The sequence below is a fragment of the Bactrocera tryoni genome, chromosome 1, assembly GCF_016617805.1.
Source record: "Bactrocera tryoni isolate S06 chromosome 1, CSIRO_BtryS06_freeze2, whole genome shotgun sequence".
Taxonomy (NCBI): Eukaryota; Metazoa; Arthropoda; class Insecta; order Diptera; family Tephritidae; genus Bactrocera; species Bactrocera tryoni.
This window is the reverse complement of record NC_052499.1, coordinates 52,937,362-52,958,141: the sequence shown is the minus strand read 5'-3', so window position 1 is coordinate 52,958,141 and position 20,780 is coordinate 52,937,362. Positions and strand designations below refer to the sequence as shown.

General features: G+C 37.7%; 2 pseudogenes; both read left to right on the top strand.

Annotated features, from left to right (window-relative positions):
• Positions 1 to 632: 632 nt before the first annotated feature.
• On the top strand, positions 633 to 3,658 carry LOC120772303 (annotated as a pseudogene).
• Positions 3,659 to 7,188: 3,530 nt separating this feature from the next.
• On the top strand, positions 7,189 to 19,192 carry LOC120772216 (annotated as a pseudogene).
• The last annotated feature ends 1,588 nt before the right edge of the window (positions 19,193 to 20,780 follow it).

Sequence of the window (20,780 nt, the reverse complement as noted above, 5' to 3'; positions counted from 1 at the left end):
AAAAAAGAAGTAAATGCCAAGTTCCTTTTGAAAATATAAAAACTGGGACATTGGTACTTTTTAAAGAACAAAATATTCCACAATTACAGTGGAAGAGAGGACGAATTGAAAACGTCATTTTAAGCCAAGGTTGCAAATGTAGACGAAAAGAGCGATGCACAATGTTTATCCTTTCCCTACCAAAGAAAAAATACGTAATTAATAAAGAGAGATGCGGTCGACTCGAACTAAAAAACAAGAAAAATAAAAATCTTTTACTTACTTTGTTAAGCTTACTTATAGTTTTACCATGTTGTAAATGTTTAGAAACTAAATATTGTAAAATAAGTTCTGGAGTATTTTCTCAAAAAAGAAGATCTGTTGGCTTGACCAGGACAGCGTGGAATATAATTGTCCACATCGATTTATCAATCCTCGGTTGAAAGGCACTTAAATTCAAATTCACTAAAACATTTGATATACTCAACGATATTTAAAGAGAATTTAGTGAACTCAATGATTCGGCAGCTGCACAACAAGTACTTATTGAACAGCTTCACGACATCATCGCGTTCACAGGGAGGAGGATGAAAGGGAGAACTAGGTCAGTGTCAACCTTCAAAAGATCATTATACTACTCCTTGTTTGACCTGATGAATGAAGAATACTTATGGAGTATTGAACAGACCTTACTGTTCTCAAATGGTCAGCTCGTGAACTTGATTCTCGAAAATGATGGTGATTTGACCAACTTTTTTTTTTTTTCAAAATTATTTTATTTATTGTATCTGCTTTTCTTAAAGCCTAACAATAAGTAATAAAATCTTAAATCTATTTAAAAACTAGACAGACTCAAGCAAGTGATTGAGCTGTTTTGGTGATACGTCGCTCTTTAGTACGCAGGCATATCTCTTCTTTTAAGTCGTGTTTGATCGCAGGAATGTACCAAAGCATTAGCCAAAGGGTTTGGGTGATCTCGGAGCTTAGATATATATTTAATTCTGCTGTCTTCTACTTCTTTTTTACCATGGGAATACCAAGGTCTTTACGGATATTTTCGTTACGCATGTACCATGGTGAACACGTGATTGTTCTAAGCATTTTTGATTGGAACCTTTGTATTAGATCAATATTAGTTGCACAGGTCGTACCCCACAGTTGAATGCCATACATCGAAATCGGCTTTATGACCGCATTATATAAAAGCACTTTGTTGTTTAGGCTAAGTTTGGAGTTTTTATTTAAACGCCAATTTTAATTTGCAGCTCTAATCTTCATACATGTTATTTTACTAGAGATATGTTTTCTCCAAGTGAGCCTTCTATCTAGGTGAATACCAAGATATGTTACTTCGTTCGCTTGGGGTACTAAAATATTGTTTATTTTTACTGCCGGGCATATCTTTAGCGAAAATGTAGTATGCTTACACTTCTGTTCGTTCACGTTTATGCGCCAGTTCGCTAGCCACTCTTCGATAGAACTTAAATGCTTCGCTGATATTCGTGATGCTAAAATTTGGTATTTGTTACGGCTCACTATAGCTGTGTCATCCGCAAAAGTTGAGGTCAATATATTATTAGCTGTTGGAAGATCTGCTGTATATATGATGTATAGTGTTGGGCCTAAAACACTGCCCTGGGGTACACCAGATCCAGATCTTTCATCAGATATGAAATCTCCCACTTTTACCATAGATTTCCTATTTTTTAAATAAGACTCCAATGTTCTATACAATTCTGAAGGTAGAATATTTTTAAACTTATATAAAAGGCCCTCATGCCATATCTTATCAAACGCCTGAGCCACGTCTAGAAATATAGCTGAACAGTACTCTCTGTGCTCAAATGCTTTTCTTATTTCGTTAGTAATTCTATTTACTTGCTCTATCGTGCTATGTTTTTCACGAAACCCGAATTGGTGCGTTGGTATTATATTATTTTCGTGGAGGAAAGGAGACATCTTTGATAGCAACACTTTTTCAAATATTTTATGAATTAGGATAGTGTCCGAGATTAAGAATTGTATTGAAGAGCAAAGAGAGCATTTCTACGGCAATATTTGGTAACTCAATTAGCATTTTTGGGGTAATATTATCATATCCTGGTGACTTTTTTGGGTTAAGATCTTTTATTATTCTAGTAACTTCAGAAGTAGAAGTCCTAATAGACACATGCGACTCGTTTGCGGTATTAGGCAAGGTTGGCAACTCAAAGTTGTTCTTTGGGCAATTGGGTTGAAATACCTTTTATAGGTGATTTGCAAAGCAATTAGCCTTTTCCTCGTCACTTCGAGCCCAATTTCCACCCAAGTCTCGTATAGGCATGTTGGAGTTAGTTGGTGGCTTCATGGACTTTTGGGCTTTCCAAATTGAATTTTGCTTGTTTGAATTTGGGCACAGCTTCTTTACATACATTTCGGTGTTCAATTCTTCCTCACGTTTGAGACTGTATTTTAGTTTACGTACAGCAGCTTTCAATTGAAGCTGATTTGATTCACGTCTTGCACGTCTTTTTTCATTTACAAGCATCTCTATTTCTTTATTAGAGATTTTTACGGATTAAAGCTTTTGTTTGGTCTTGCTAAGACAGCTGCGCTGGTTATTATATCATTGACTTCTCTTATGCTTTCGTCAATATCTCTTCCTGTATTTATTTTGTACTCAATATTAATGTGGCTACTGACGTATTTTTTATATTTTAGCCAATTCGTTTTATAAGAAGTTAGACCCACCTTTGGATTAACGAATATGGGTTGTTAGTACAGGAGAGTGATCAGAAGACAGATCAGTACATGTATCCGCTGTTATAAGCGATTTATCTATATTTTTTATTGCAGCAAAATCAATTAAATCTGGTATTTTTTTACGATCACTAGGTCAATACGTCGGCTTACCAGGAGATATTATTTCAAGGTTATTGTGCCTATTTATAACAGTTTGATACAGCTGTCGTTCTTTCGGATTAATAAGACGTGAGCCCCAGTACATGTGTTTTGCGTTGTAATCTCCACCTGCTAGAAATCTTTGACCTAGTGTTCCAAAAAAGTCTTTAAATTCGATTTCTGTAATTTTAAAACGAGGTGGACAGTATACAGCCGTAAGGTTTAAGTCACAACCCCGATTTTTTAGAGATATTGTTGTAGCTTGTAACTGTGGTGTAGTATGAGATTCTAGAGCACAGTGGTTTAAACGATTTCTAATCAACACTGCCGTGCCAACTTAGTGCATGAAAAGTTGCCACGAACCCGAAGGGCTTCAATTGTTTGAGCGAAGTAACTACAACCGGTGTACACAATTTATATGAAATGGTGTAGGAGAGGCGTCTCGGTGTGCCAGCCATCAACGTCAACGACTCGGTGACCAAGAGTGAATTCTAAAATCTGTATGGTTGTCGCGAGTCGGTAATTGATGGTATTAAACGGCCCACCGATGTGCCGATTGCTGTCAAAGTGTGCTGTGTTGCTGGTTATGTGATATGGGCAAAAGTTATGCATAAGCTCTGCGCAGTTTCGGCGGAATCGTTATTGTACCCGAAATCGATTCCATAATAGTTTTGCAAGCGGCTTTGGAAGCCTATGAAGTAACCACCATGGAGCAAGCATACAAAGAAGAACAACTGGTTGCAAGGACATTATTACTGGCGCAAATATTGAACACATGCCCGTTCAACTCGTTCAGTAATCAAGTGGTGGCACAAATCGAATTGTGGACCAAGGCTGACAAATACAACGTAGATGTGTCTCTGTTGACGAAAATACTTCATGAAGAGATCGCCAGTCTACACTTGGAGAAACTGGGCATACGACCTGAAAAGTTCCGTGATTGAATTTTAAACACTTGGACTTAGAATGACATCACATTATACATTACGGCATGAAAACTGACAACCTAATCCTACTAATTGCTGGTAAAATCATCGTAACGGCACATCTGTAATTCAGCAAGGCACGCATATCCGGTAGGAGAATATAATTATCTTACGAAATTAATTATTAATATTAGTAAAATAAAATTATATTCAAAAATTAAAATGTAGTACAATAAAAAGTAGCTTATATAAGAAAACTTATTACGAGTTCGATCCGCTAATCTGAAAAGGAAAAATTTAATTAAAATGCCCAAGATTAACATACATTATAAACACTTGAATAATTTTGAAGTGTGAACACTTCAACGTGGGCAGTATGTTCAGATTTCTGAACAGTTCCTAACGGCTACAATTGTTAATAAGCTATTTTCGAAAATCTGTATAGAAACAGATATCATACTACAAATATTTATGTGCATTATCGCTAACACATGCAAATACAGTCGTAAATATAAATATTAGGGTGTCCGTTATTTCCCAAATTTATTTTTGAGTCTGCAGCGCCCTCAAAATTTTTAGTAAATGCCCTAAAAAAAATTATGAAACGAATATGAGCTCTTAATATTGTTAATAACCCGTGCCGCAACGACGATTTATTTCTCATTTGGTTAAATGAGCTTCTGCGCCCCTCCCCCCCTAACTATAACATAACACACCACATCTTCACACCATCCATATCATCCACACATCACTCGGTTACACAATTCGTCAGCTGCAGTTCGCCCATCAACAATTCGTGCTATACAAGTCGCCCATCCACAAACGCTGCCTATTTTCCACTCCACACTGCGCCGCGGAATTCCCACATTGGCTTCGATCGTCATTGTTCCACTCGCGCCGACAACACATCCTACTTTGATTCGACGCTATATATTATTAAGCCAAGCATTGTACCGCAAACAAAGGATAATTTTAAATAAATTGTAACTTTCAAATGCACAACTATTTTTTGATTTTAAACACTCGCGCGAGCGTAAGTGCATAACACCAGTGGTTTGTATTCCCCAATAAATTGGGTCGTTATTTGTTCATCATTTAAATAACATGGGGTTTTCGTACTTTTTGCAATTAATTTTTTTCTTTGCGAAACCAATTGATACATTGCTGCGGCACTGAATTATTTTTGTAGGAAATTGAACGTTCTACAAAAATTTCTCTGAAATTTTTCAAAACGATTGTAAGCGGTGTCTACGCTAGTAGAGAAGAAAAGGAATAGGATATTTTTAACATTTGTGTATGTACCTTATGACTCGCGAACATTAATAAAATATTTCTTAGAATCCACAAAGAGCTGGAGCAAATAGTTAGACAGCAAGAATCTACTTATAATGCCGAACAGCGCAGAGGAAATGAAGTAGAACGTCAGACAGAAGTCAGAACCAGAGAAACTTCTTCGCAAGCTGATGACCGGCATCAGAAAAATGCTGTTCGCATAGCTTCTAATCGTGCATGAGAGATGCATAAAGGAGCCTTCAAGAAAACGCACTCAAACACCTGATGAAACAATTTCTCGACGCCGATAGCATGTCTAGCTAATGGTCAGCGTGCTTCTGAGACAGTAGATGAGACAAATGTTCTACGACTCACAGTCGCTCTGGGTGAAGAACAACTTTGGCGAATATTTGCCAGAAAGTCTGGGAAGGAAGTTAAAATAATGGGTTGTCAAAAAAGTCTTGCGGTATTTTTATTGAATTTTTTTTTTATTGGAATTGAAATGAATTTTTGATGACTAATGCCCAGCTCTTGACCGATGCTATGGCTGCTACTATGCCGGTCTTATGACTTTCTTTCGACCAATTCAGCGATTTTATCGCAATTTTCGACGACAGGCCTTCCGGAAGGTGGCGCATCTTCGACCACCTCTACACCAGAACGAAAACGTTGAAACCATCGTTGTGCGGTGGAAATGGAAACTGTATCGGGTCCATAAACTGCACAAATTTTATTGGCGGCTTGAGATGCATTTTTGCCTTTATCGTAGTAGTACTGTGAAATATGCCGTATTTTCTCTTTATTTTGCTCCATGTTTGCGACGCTATAACTCACGAACGACTTAAAAGAAACGACAATCAATCAAATGTGAAATGAGCTTTCCAAAAAGGTATAGCATGACCCGATGCGACGAATAAAACTAGAACTACGCGCTTTCAGCGTCAACTAGCGAAAATACCACAAGACTTTTTTGACAACCTATTATTTGGTTTTGAATCTCGCCGGATGGAAAGTGTCTCTCGCCATTACTGTGCACCAAAGTGGAATGCGAAAAGAGCGGAAATGTAATGCTCTGGAAGCAAAGCATCTGTGTGCATCGAGAGATATCGTGTTGCGGAAGTATGATGACTCTCTCGCAAGGACATTCACCGATATTATGATTCCCTACAGTACCTATTTATTTTCTGGAAAAGACAAGGGGGATATCGCTTTATTATCCTTCAAATCCACGCAAATTAACTTCATTGACTTTTACTCATTCAATATAAGAATCCCTGAAAACAATTTTAATTTGTTGCTGCGCATTAGGACACTACGATCTCAAATCTAGCTCTGAATCGGAGCAAGTTGGTTGCCGAGAGTTACGTACAACTCCAAGACACCATTGGAAGCCACGAAAATGTCAACCCGAAGGAGTTGGGTCACATCAGGATCCTGCTATCGTCGTTTGTTAACAGCCCTGTTATTGGTATGAGCATACTCAAGATGCAATTTAATATGTTCGTAATTATGTGCAGCCCGACCTATTCATTATGATGACATGTAACCCAGCCTAGCCTGAAATAAATAAGGAGTTGATGGCCGGTCAAAAACCAACAAATCGACACGGCATCGTTGCTTGCGTCTTTCGAATAAAGGCATATAGTGTAAAATGTACTCAATTGAGAGGCAAAAATGAGGACTGCCACATGTCCATTTATTGGTCGGCTCAAAGAGAACTTTCGCCATAGCCAAATTGACGAGAGTGTTTCTATATATTTGTCCAATCCCAACAAATATTGAAAGTTATATGACACAATCACTAAATCGACGGACCATACGACGTACTAAGCCATACGGAAAATGCACAGAGCATATCAACGCGTGCTCCTAAAAACTACAAACAAATGAAAATGGTTACCCGTTTTATAGGTGTAATGCGCCCCAAGAAGTAGGACGCACTGTTAATATTAGACTGGGTGGCACCGCAGAAAGAGTGTCAATGCACTTTAATTGGGTGGTCCCATATTTACGTTCACATAAATGCGGAGTTCCTCATCCAGACTATCAAATATATTTGTAAATATATAAATAGGGTAGTGGCCAGGCGCTTTTACCGTGAGAGAGGAGAGTATCGTTTCGATCGACCAGGATGAAGTCCACAACTCCCGGCAAGTATAGGACAAGTCTGAAAACGCTTCCCGATTTTAGTATGCCGGTCCCACAAAGGACGGAAGAGCATTCAATTGAGAGCTTGTTTATGACACTGTGGCTTTGGCTTCAAGTCAACCAAATAGAGCTTTTGTTACTACCGGAGGAAACGTAAATTTTCTTTTTACTTACATTCCGCGTAGATAGCCGACAAACGTGACTTTTGCTTGGACGCACCAGAAGACAACGGTAAAACGTTCTTTATGAACTTGCTGCTGGCACAGCGTCAAGACAAAGTGGTTGCGGCGACTGTTGCGTCCTCCGAAATAGCCGCAACTGTGCTAAGTTGTAGCAGAACCTCACACTCAGGATTCAAGCTCCCGCTGAACCTTGGTAGTGAGAAAACGCCCATTTGCAACATCAACAAAAATAGCAATCACGATGCTCTATTGGAATGTTGGAAATTGATCGTGTGGGTCGAGTTGCATTATTATATCTAATTCCCGATTCTCGGTAATTACCTTACAAATCTCTTTATGTGCATTGCATACTCTATAACAATGTGTCTTCATTGTACGAATTGAACGGATACCATAAATGGATTAATTCTATTCCATTCAACATATGTATATTTGTCTTATTAAAACAGCATCACAAGTTTTATTTAATTCTTCTCGCATTCTATATTAAACAGCCGCACAGTGGTGCCAGAGCGGAAAAAAAGGATTTTTTTTTCATTCCAAATTAGTACCATCTTTTCAATTTAAGCTAAGAACTAATCAAATAACATTATCCGAATACTTGGGCTTGATATATTCAATGGTTTTTTGCTGGGAGAGCTTCAAAGTCCAACAAAGTATCAACGCAAAGTTACTCAGAAAAATGTGATGAATACTGCAAAGGTTAAAACTCAAAAGTTAACAATAAAATATCAATTGTAACGTTTTTATTTATTAAAACCAATGTTATAGATGCGATTTACATCATCAAATGTATACTTTCTTTTTCAAGATTTTTTTTAATATGATCTTTTTTCATGGTCCAAAAAAATCATATATTTCACAACTTCAACAGAATATAACTATTGTGCGCAGGAGCGCGCAGGTTAGCCACTTACACAAAATAAACTTTAAAATCTCCTTATTCGATAGAAAAAAAAATCAGCTGCAATTAGCTGCCAATTCATGAGTAATTAGCATTTTAATCTACTGCAACTGCAACTGCGTTGTTTGTTTGCTTGATTCGTTGCTTTTTTTTGCCTGCTTCGTTGTTTTCTTTGTTTTTTTTGATTGTTCGGTTTGTTGCTTTGTTGATATTTTTTGGAGCTGTCTCTCGTTATACAACAACAACAAAATACTAGTTTAGATGCATTATATTATTTGAACTAATGCATATTGCTTACAACAAACATTTTCGCAAATGGAGAACTGACGATCGTACCAAAAAACTGAAGGCAGATGAAAAAGCACGTATTCAAGCAGATTTGAAGTCATCCTTGGGAATAAATGTTGATGTAGTGAAGCAGGGACTGGGTACGACAAATGATGGCAATACCTCCCGAAGATTTTTTGAGAATCCTGCTAAAACTGCCGATATTGTTGGCGTTAGATCCTCCTGTTGGCAATAGATCCTCAAAAATTTGAAATTTATTGCATGAAAACTGCGAGGTTATATGTCAGCCTTTATGAATTTTACTATATGTCAATGACGGTACATAAAGTTTTAATGCATGGAAGTAAAATTGATTCATCCTCTATTTTACCATTGGGCATGCTATCAGAGGAGGCTCAAGAAGCTCGCAATAAAGATTACAAGAAATATAGGCTCAATCATTCTAGAAAATGCGACAGAATTTCTACAAATCAAGATGTAATGCACTTGCTTTTAGCTTCATCGGATCCTTTTATTAATGGTTTCAGAACAAATCCCAAAAATAAAACTTTAGAATTGGACGATGATGTTAAAAAATTACTTGTTGAATAAATAATTAATAATATATGATCATTTTTGAATATTTATTGGTTATGCTATATGGGAGGTGGGCATAGTTGTGGGCGGACTTGTTTCATTTTTAGAGAAATAATAATTTTTATTGATTCAAATCCGTTTGACAATTTTTAACAGTCTAGCTGTGATAACAGCGAAAATATTGCAACTCTTGTGATTATATTATATGGGAGATGGGCGTAATTGTGGGCGGATTTGCTTTATTTTTTCTGGACAAGCTTATATTTACAAAATATTCTCTTCTTCTTAATTGGTTTAGAAACCGCTTAAGCGATTATAGCCGAGTTAACAACAGCACGCCAGTCGTTTCTTCTTTTCGCTACGTGGCGCCAATTGGATATTCCAAGCGAAGCCAGGTCCTTCTCCACTTGGTCCTTCCAACGGAGTGGAGGTCTTCCTCTTCCTCTGCTTCCCCCGGCGGGTACTGCGTCGAATACTTTCAGAGCTGGAGTGTTTTCGTCCATCCGGAAAACATGACCTAGCCAGCGTAGCCGCTGTCTTTTAATTCGCTGAACTATGTCGATGTCGTCGTATATCTCGTACAGCTCATCGTTCCATCGAATGCGGTATTCGCCGTGGCTAACGCGCAAAGGACCATAAATCTTTCGCAGAACTTTTCTCTCGAAAACTCGCAACGTCGACTCATTCGTTGTTGACATCGTCCAAGACTCTGCACCATACAGCAGGACGGGAATTATGAGTGGCTTATACGAGTTTGGTTTTTGTTTGTCGAGAGAGGACTTTGCTTCTCAATTGCCTACTCAGTCCGAAGTAGCACCTGTTGGCAAGAGTTATCCTGCGTTGGATTTCTAGGCTGACATTGTTGGTGGTGTTTACGCTGGTTCCAAGATAGACGAAATTATCTACGACTTCAAAGTTATGACTGTCAACAGTGACGTGAATGCCAAGTCGCGAGTGCGACGACTGTTTGTTTGATGACAGCAGATATTTCGTCTTGCCCTCGTTCACTGCCAGACCCATTTTCTGTGCTTTCTTGTCCAGCCTGCAGAAAGCAGAACTAACGGCGCGGGTGTTGAGGCCGATGATATTGAATCATCGGCATACGCCAGCAGCTGTACACTCTTATAGAAGATGGTACCTTCTCTATTTAGTTCTGCGGCTCGAACTATTTTCTCCAAAAGCAGGTTGAAAAAGTCGCACGATAGGGAATCGCCTTGTCTGAAACCTCGTTTGGTATCGAACGGCTCGGAGAGGTCCTTCCCGATCCTGACGGAGCTTTTGGTGTTACTTAACGTCAGTTTACACAGCCGTATTAGTTTTGCGGGGATACCAAATTCAGACATCGCGGCATAAAGGCAGCTCCTTTTCGTGCTGTCGAAAGCAGCTTTGAAATCGACGAAGAGGTGGTGTGTGTCGATTCTCCTTTCACGGGTCTTTTTCCTGAAGATTTGGCGCATGGTGAATATCTGGTCGGTTGTTGATTTGCCAGGTCTAAAGCCACACTGATAAGGTCCCCAATCAGTTTGTTGACGGTGGGCTTTAATCTTTTCACACAATACGCTCGATAGAACCTTATATGCGATGTTGAGGAGGCTAATCCCACGGTAGTTGGCGCAGATTGTGGGGTCTCGCTTTTTTATGGATTGGGCATAGCACACTTAAATTCCAATCGTTGGGCATGCTTTCGTCCGACCATATTTTACAAAGAAACTGATGCATGCACCTTATCAGTTCTTCGCCGCCGTGTTTGAATAGCTCGGCCGGCAATCCGTCGACTCCTGCCGCTTTGTTGTTCTTCAGGCGGGCAATTGCTATTCGAACTTCTTCATGGTCGGGTAATGGAACGTCTGCTCCATCGTCATCGATTGGGGAATCGGGTTCTCCTCCTCCTGGTGTTGTGCGTTCACTGCCATTCAGCAGCCTGGAGAAGTGTTCCCTCCATAATTTAAGTATGCTCTGGGCATCAGTGACTAGATCACCTTTGGGGGTTCTACAAGAGTACGCTCCGGTCTTGAAACCTTCCGTAAGCCGCCGCATTTTTTCGTAGAATTTTCGAGCATTACCCCTGTCGGCCAGCTTATCAAGCTCTTCGTACTCACGCATTTCAGCCTCTTTCTTCTTCTGTCTACAAATGCGTGTCGCTTCCCTCTTCAACTCTCGGTATCTATCCCATCCCGCACGTGTAGTGGTCGATCGTAACGTTGCGAGGTAGGCAGCCTGTTTTCTCTCCGCTGCGACACGGCACTCCTCGTCGTACCAGCTGTTCTTTTGCACTTTCCGAAAACCAATGGTTTCGGTTGCAGCTGTACGTAAGGAGTTTGAAATTCCGTCCCACAGTTCCCTTATGCGGAGTTGTTGGCGAGTGCTCTCAGAGAGCAGGAGTGCAAGCCGAGTAGAAAATCGTTCGGCTGTCTGTTGTGATTGCAGCTTCACGACGTCGAACCGTCCTTGTGTTTGTTGGCGTGCGTTTTTTGCTACACAGAGGCGGAGCGCACACACATCCAAAACACTAGAGACGTGTCTTCCGTCTATCACAATATGATCGATCGTAGTTTTTCGATCCGGAGACAGCCAGGTAGCTTGATGAATCTTCTTATGCTGGATTCTAGTGCCACAGATAACCATATTTCCGGCCCCGGCGAAGTCAATCAGCCTCAACCCATTTGGGGTTGTTTCGTCGTGGAGGCTGAACTTACCGACCGTAGTGCCAAAGATACCTTCTTTGCCCACCCTGGCGTTAAAGTCGCCAAGCACGATTTTGACATCGTGGCGGAGGCAGCTCTCATAAGCGCGCTCCAAGCGCTCGTAGAAGGCATCTTTGGTCACATCGTCCTTCTCCTTCGTCTGGGCGTGGGCGCAAATCAGCGATATGTTGAAGAACCTCGCTTTGGTGCGGATTGTGGCTAGACGTTCATTCACCGGAGTGAATGATAGTACTTGGCGACAGAGTCTCTCTCCCACCACGAGTCCAACACCAAACTTGCGCTCCTTTATATGGCCACTGTAGTAAATGTCACAAGGACCTACTCGTCTCTGTCCTTGTCCCGTCCATCGCATTTCTTGGACGGCGGTGATGTCAGCCTTTGTCTTTACGAGGACATCAACCAGCTGGGCAGCGGCACCTTCCCAATTAAGGGACCGGACATTCCAGGTGCATGCCCCTCAATTCGTAGTCCTTATTTCGTTTGCCATGGTCGTCATCAAAAGAAATGGGGTCTCTCATTCGAGGCTGGTTATAGCTCTTCACTGGGGGTGTTTTTTTACGTGGCGGGTCCCAAACCCAGCGCACAACCCTTGTAGGGAATGTTTCGCTTTCTCACTTTAGCTCGCCTTCGAACGGATGTTCTTAGGTTACCCAGAGGATACTTGGTCAAAGACCGGAAGTAGTGAGCTGCTTGAGCCATGTGTAAAAGAATCGTTTCTGGCCATTCCCAAGTGAATGGCGATCAGAGAACTTTCCTCACTTGCGTGAACTTCTACACATGACTCCATCCTCCTTCTACACATGACTCCATCCTCTAAAATATTACACTGTAGAAAATTTTGTTACTGTAGGATGATTTTTGATTTTTGTGTTATATGGGAGGTAGGCGTGGTTGTGAGCGGATTTTAACAATTTTTTTTTTTTCATCTAATTTGGCAATATGAGAGATGTGTGCCAAATTTCAAAGCCCTACCTCGATTCCTTCTATTTTTTGCCGCGGCTTGTATGAAGCGGCACCACTGTGAGCCGTATCGACGTCGTAAAATACCATACCATAACATAGACCGAATTATAGCATCAAATATTGTCGAAATATTTTTAGACTTATTTATTAAAATGATTTCTATCATTTGATGTGAGGCTGTCATATAATGACTAAAAAATCATTTTGTGTTATTAATGGTAGATGGACTTTAAATTTATGACAACACATAGTGAAACAATTTTTTTCACGCAATGTAGACTTTGAAGCAAAATGCTTTTCTTAACAATGGCTACAAATCACATTCATAGAACCAGTATGAAAGAAATCAAAATTAGGAGCTATTTTAACCCAATCCACATTTGAAACGAAAGTTCGCAAAGGAACAGAATTATTATCACCATTATCACCAACTTCAACTAAATTTGTAGTATTAATTGCACTTCGTGTTCTACTCAACTGCATATTTTCCCTGTTTCTTTGTCTTTAAAGCAAGAGATGTACGAGGGCTGCTATATATATTCTGGCCTAGGGCAACACTAAGTGTTGCCAGGTGCGATCTGACATTTCCATTGGAAAGTTTGACATTTTTTATCATAACATTACTCAGAACGTTTTGTCATTTAATAGTGAATTGTTTTATTTACAGGGAATTAAAAAATTTATCTCGGCCAAAAAATGGAATTAACTCGTGAACATTTTCGTGCGATCATTTTTCACAACTTTCGATGTGGATTATCACGACAAGAGTGCATCGATGAACTAAAATCTTTGTATGGCTATGAAGCACCATCCTATAGCACTGTGAAAAACTGGTACAACGAATTCAATCGTGGCCGACGCTCGCTCAAAGACGAATTCCGTGAGGGTCGTCCAAAAACAGCCGTTGTGCCAGAAAACATCGATGCCGTACGTGAACTGATAATGCAAGACCGTCATGTAACAATAAGCAGTGCATTATGCTAAGGATACGTTACATTGTTTTGGAAAGTATCTGAAGTCATAATGATACCTAAGCCGGGTAAACGACTACACGATGTCACATCATATAGGCCAATGTCGCTACTGCTAACTTTATCTGAGAATGTACTCATAAATAGGCTCAAATCAATAATGACCACCATTCAGTAATTGGCCAGGTGCACCAAATTGTTGATTCCGTTGAAAATGCAATGGATATAAAGAACGTTTTTACGGCGGCCTTCTTCTTTTGCTTTTGACAAAGTTTGGTATTCGGATCTGTTGCTCAAATTGAAATACATGCTACAAAAACAATATTACGAAATAATTGCTTCCTACTTAAAAGACAGATATGTACTACATATACTTCCGTATTAAACAAGAAGCAATATCAAACTTGCAACCGATAGAAGCGGGTGTTCCCCAGGGAGGCGTCTTGAGGCCAATGTTTCATTTATTTAATTTGACTCAAGTTACATGACAGCGACATTTGCGGATGATACAGCTTTATTGGCAGCGGAAGAGTCATCTTCAGTATCTACTCGACGAGTGCAGATAGCAGTCAATGCAATTACTAATTGAGCATCTAAGGGGTGCATCAAATTAAATTACATTAAATCAATTCACGTCGACTTTACATTGAAAAAATCGACATATCGTTCAATTTATAAAAGTAATACTCCTATACCATATCATAACAATGCTAGATTTCACCTTAGATGCTAAGTTACGCTGGTAGGAGCAAGTCAAATAAAAGAGTGAGTGTTCAGATTTCTGAACAGTTCTTAACGGCTACAATTGTAAATGAGATAAATCTGTATATAAACGGATCTCATATGTCAAATATTTGTATGCATTATCGCTAACACATAAAAATATAGTCATAAATATAAATATGTACAAATACCCATTTCGGGTATTGTTTATGTTACATGGTATAGGGTTTTTTTCAAGTGCACATGCACATTTGTATTCAATTGCCTAAATACATATCTTAAGTCAATATGTTATCTTAAGTAAATATCTTTGTCGCTAATTGTTGAGTGCATACGTATTGCACATAAATGCATACGTGCCTTATATAAATGTATTATATGTATCTCTATGTGTTGTTTATGTATTGCTTTGTACTGCCTCAACACTGGCGAAGATAAGCCTGTTCAATATATTTGAACAGGCATATTGATTAGAGACTGCAATATTTAATGCACTCACTAAAGGAACGGAAATGATCCTAAACTATTAAAAGATAAGAAATAGTATGTATGCCGTTGAGAACACTTATGTTTAAGATACATATGTGTACATACTTCGGTATGTACAATAGATTAGTATTAAGATTGGTGTATGTACTCTGCATGTGGTGCATACACAAATTAGGATAAGAAATTTTATAAATAAAGGAGCTCTGGGCAACCAGAGCTGAGTACATTTTTAAATCCGAACCAAACGCGTCTTATTTTAATACATTGGTGAACACGCGAGTGAAAGTGAAATATTCTGTAAAAAAAAAAAAAATAATAATATATAAAAAAAAAAGTTCTCAAAATCCTACAGTGAAAGTGAAAGTGTGTTAAAAAAAGCGTGTTAAAAAAAAAAAATTAATATATATTTTTCTTATATATATTATAATAATAAATATTAAAAAAAAAAAATTACCAAATTTACAGCAACACATTCCACATCCATATTTGAACAAGGTAAGAGCATCTTTCATTTTTTTTTTTTTTTTATAATTCATATACAATTGTTTATTTTATTTTTGGGAAAATGGAGAACCAAGTAAAATTAGCAGAAGAACTGCAAAAACTTCATTTTAAGTCCATGAGTATGGATATAAATGAAGATTTAGAAAATTTGGAAAAACTCCTAGGATAGTTTGGACAAAAATGGTCAGAGTTTCAACGAAACCATTTAGAATTGTCCAAAGATCCCAAAAATAAAAGAGATTAATTATTTTAAAAATGACGTAGAAGGGTCGGTAGGCACGCTTTATTTGACAGCGCACGCCAAGTTAAGCGAATTGATCGCTATAATTAAAGAAAATAGTGCTCCCAGGAAAATGGAATGCCTTCCAAATCCTGGTTTAGTTCGCAGGCTTCAATTCTTATTAACAGAATTAGAAAAGAATATTGAAGACTGCGAATTAAACGAAATATGCTCTCTAGACAGCATAGAGAGACTTATAGAAAAAACGCGTGATACTGTGCTTGAATTTATTAGCCAGCACGAAAATGAAGAGTTAACATGTAAATTCTATGATTTAAGAAATAGATTTTACAAACTCAAATTAAAATCCATTAGCACAAAAAAATGCTACTAATTTTACGCTGCCTCAAGTAGACATTCCCATTTTTCAGGAGATTACGCTCAGTGGCAAACTTTAAAGAATTGTTTGAGCAACTCGTAGTCTCTCAAAATGTTTCAGACACATATAAAATGTGTATTTTAAAAACAAAATTAAGAGGATCGGCTGCAAGTTGTATTGCAAATTTTCCTTCAACCTCGACAAATTTTTCAGTTGCCTGGAACCTTCTTAATGAAAAATTTATGAATAAAAGGTTACTCGCAAACACTTATTTCAAACAAATTTTAGATGCACCAGTAGTGACTGAGACTGCTTTTAGTGTACGAAAATTTCAAGAGAAAATTTCTGAAAGTACACAAGCATTGGAAAGTCTCAGTTTGTCTGCAGATAATTTGTTGCAAGCTTTATTAAATTATACGCTTGTGCAAAAATTAGACAACAATTTAAGACTTAGGTATGAAAATTCCCTTAAAAACCCTAAGGAAATACCTAGCTTAAATTCACTACAATCGTCGTTTCTGAAACACAAGCTTCAAAAACATCACCAATATTTCAAAATGCAGAATTTAAATGCATAATGGGATGTAATACTTCGCACAATATATTTTATTGTTATAAATTTAAAGCTCTTTCTACACAGGACAAATGGGATGCAGTAATGAAAAACAAATTATGCACTAAATTTCTTAAAACAGGGCACAATAAAAAGGAATGTAAAGGCGAAAGTTGCCTCACATGTCAAAGAAACCATCATTTATGGCTCCACCAAGATAAATCCTTTAAAGCAAAAGCACAGTGATTAAAAATACAAAAATGGGGAGATTAAAAATGATTCTAAACATGTCCTGCTAACCACAGCAATTGTTGGTATAAAAGGTCGTGATGGAAGAATGATAAAGGCACGTGCTTTATTAGATAGTGGGTCTCAAGTTCACCTTATAACCAAAGAACTAAAAATAAATTAAAACTTCCGAACAGAATCCATTGGAGGAGTTGGTCAAAACAGAACAAATGCAAATGAAAGAGTTAATCTTCATTTAAAATCATTAACAGATCATTTTGAAGCAAATTTACACACCGTTGTTGGACGAAGATTGTGTCAAATGTGCCCTCGGAACACATAAAAGTTAAAACAATTCGAGAAAATATAAAGCTGGCCGACCCTTCATTTAATGTTCCGGGTAAGATTGACTTACTTTTAGGTGCGGACATATTTTTTGATTTAATAAAAGAAGAAAAAATAACTGTTGAATAATATATGAAATATGAATTACAAACTCCAGAACCGTGTGTTTGGGTGGTTGATATACGGATCAACCAACATAAGCCCCAAATTAGCTCATTGTGGTGTTGTAACACATATAGATAAAAAATTAAATTATCAACGAAAAAAGTTTGGGAAATTAAGATCCCTTGAAAGATATTTTAATAAAACTAAAAAAGAAACAAAGTACGAGAAATGCTTTCGTAATAATTTAAAATTTAATGCAGATAGTAAATTTACTGCAGCTTTTCCACTTGAAAAGAAAAATATAAACTTAGGAGATTCTTCTTCACAAACAAAAGGAAAATTAATCTCTCAAGATAGAAAATTTAAAAATAATAAACCACGAAAAAGAAATAAATGCAAAGTTTCTTTTGAAAATATTGAAAGTGCTACATTTGTATTTTTTAAAGAACAAAATATTCCACCAATGCAGTGGAAGAAAGGACGAATTGAAAACGTCATTTTATGCCAAGATTGCAAATGTGGACGTAAGGATAAGCCATGGAACATCGTAAAGAGCGATGCACATTGTTTACCCTTTTCCTACTGAAGAAAAAATATTCAAATAATTAATAAAAAGAGGTGAGGTCGACTCGAGCTAAAAAAGAAGAAAAAGAATAACCTTATATTTATTTTGTTACATTTACTTATAGTTTTACTATGTTGTAAATGTTTAGATATAATATATTTAAAAAAAATATTTCTGGAGTATTTTTTGAAAAGAGTGTCGGTTGGGTTGACTTGGACAGCGTGGGATAGAATTGTCCACATCGATCTAGTTCAATATTTGGTTGAAAGGCAGCAAATAGCAAATTCACTGAAATACTTAAAATACTCAACAAGTGAACTCAATGATTCAGCAGCTGCACAACAAATACTTATTGAACAGCCTCACGACATCATCGCGTTCACGGGGAGGAGGATGAAAAGGAAGACTAGGTCAGTGTTACCCTTCAAAAGATGATGAATGAAGAATACTTATGAAGTATTGAACTGACCTTATTGTTCTCAGATGGTCAGCTTGTGAACTTGATTTTCGATAATGGTGGTAAATTGACCAACTCAGTGCATGAAGAGTGCCCACAATACCCGAAGGGCGTCAAGGATTTGAACGAAGAATCTACAACCGATGTACACAATTTATATAAATTGGTGAAGGAGAGACGTCTCGGTGCGCCAGCCATTAACGTCAACGACTCGGTGGCCAAGAGTACATTCTATAATCTTCTGGTTACCGCGAGTAGTTAATTGATGGTATAAAACGGCCCACCGATGTGATGATTGCTGGCAAAGTGTGCTGTGTTGCTGGTTATATGATATTGGCAAAAGTTGTGTTCTCACCGAAAAAGATTATATCGTTGCCTTGCAAGCGGCTATGAAGTAACCACCATGGAGCAAACATACAAAGAAGCTATTATCTTCGTAACAACAACTGTTTGCAAGGACATTATTACTGGCGCACATTTTGAACACATGCCCGACGCCACGATCGTTTGTAATATTGGTAATTTCGATTGTGAAATCGACGTCGCATTTTTGAATGCAACGCCAAAGAGAAAATTATTATCAAATTATTTTGTTTTACTATTATTTTGTTTACCGAAGGACGTCTGGTAAATTTGGGCTTCGCGCACGGTCATCCCAGCGTAAGATGTTCAACTCGTTCAGGAATCAAGTGGTGGCAAAAATCGAATTGTGGATCAAGGCTGACAAATACAACATAGATTTGCATATGTTGCCGAAAATACTCGACGAAGAGATCACCAGTTTACACTTGGAGAAATTGGGCATACGACCTGAAAAGTCCCGTGATTAAGTTCGAAGCACCTGGACTTAGAATGGCATAATATGGTGCATTACGGCATGAATACTGACAACCTAATTATATTAATTGTTGGTGCAGTCATCGTTACACTTCCTACAACGCATCTGTAATTCAGCAAGGCACTAAGGCACTCATTTCCGCTAGGAAGATATATCTTACGAAATTAATTATTAATATTAAAAATTTATTTGTAAACACTTCAACGTGGGCAGTATGTTCAGATTTCTGAACAGTTCTTAACGGCTACAATTGTAAATGAGATAAATCTGTATAGAATATGAGATCCGTTCTCATATGTCAAATATTTGTATGCGTTATCGCTAACACATAAAAATATAGTCATAAATATAAATATGTACAAATACCCATTTCGGGTATTGTTTATGTTACATGGTATAGGGTTGTTTTCAAGTGCACATGCACATTTGTATTCAATTGCCTAAATACATATCTTAAGTCAATATGTTATCTTAAGTAAATATCTTTGTTGTTAATTGTTGAGTGCATACGTATTGCACATAAATGCATACGTGCCTCATATAAATGTATTATATGTATCTCTATGCGTTGTTTATGTATTGCTTTGTACTGCCTCAACACTGGCGAAGATAAGCCTGTTCAATATATTTGAACTTATGTTTAAGATATGTGTACATACTTCGGTATGTACAATAGATTAGTATTAAGATTGGTGTAGGTACTCTGCATGTGGTGCATACACAAACTAGGATAAGAAATTTTATAAATAAAGGAGCTCTGGGCAACCAGAGCGGAGTACATATTTACATTCCGAACCAAACGCATCTTATTTTTAACAGTGAGCTTGATATGAAATTTGCTAAACTTTACCACCTAGTTGGCAGAAAATCCACTCTATCAATCCAAAACAACCTGTTAGTATACAATCAAGTTTTTAGGCCTGTTTGGGCTTACGGCTTGCAGATTCACTGGTAAATGAAATCTCCAAAATTGAAAAGTCTCACGAACTGATGCTTAGACAGCACGTTAATGAGGAGGCTTCCAGACTCATCGAATCTGCTGGGCGTTAAATCCGCTTGAAAGGCATGAAGAGTTTCGACCTAGTAAGAAAGTAGGCATTAAGTAAGTATTTCTCCTAATTAATTAGAATAGATTTGTTTGTTAGTATCTTATCTTTATATACTATATACAATTGTAAAATAATAAAAAAGAACGACTAAATGTACTTCCGTTTTCGACTGTGTTAAGTGTGAAGCATTAATGAAAAATATCATCGACTAACAAAAATGCGCCAACGCGTTTGTAGTTCTTGTAGCCACTAAATCTACGCCAACCTATTTTTAGCTTCGTTTCTCTTAACATTTTGCACTTCTGTACGTCTCCTCTTTTCCAAAGGTATAAATTAAACATTTGTTTGTTAGCGCAATTATACATAGAACAAGTAAGAAAGTGCTAAGTTCGGGTGCAACAGAACATATTATACTCTTGCAAATTACGAGAATCAAAGGAAGGGAAATACTTTATGGTGTAAAATGTTAACCTGACGATCGAAATCCAAGCAATTTATTTAATTTAATATATATTAATATACTATATGTAA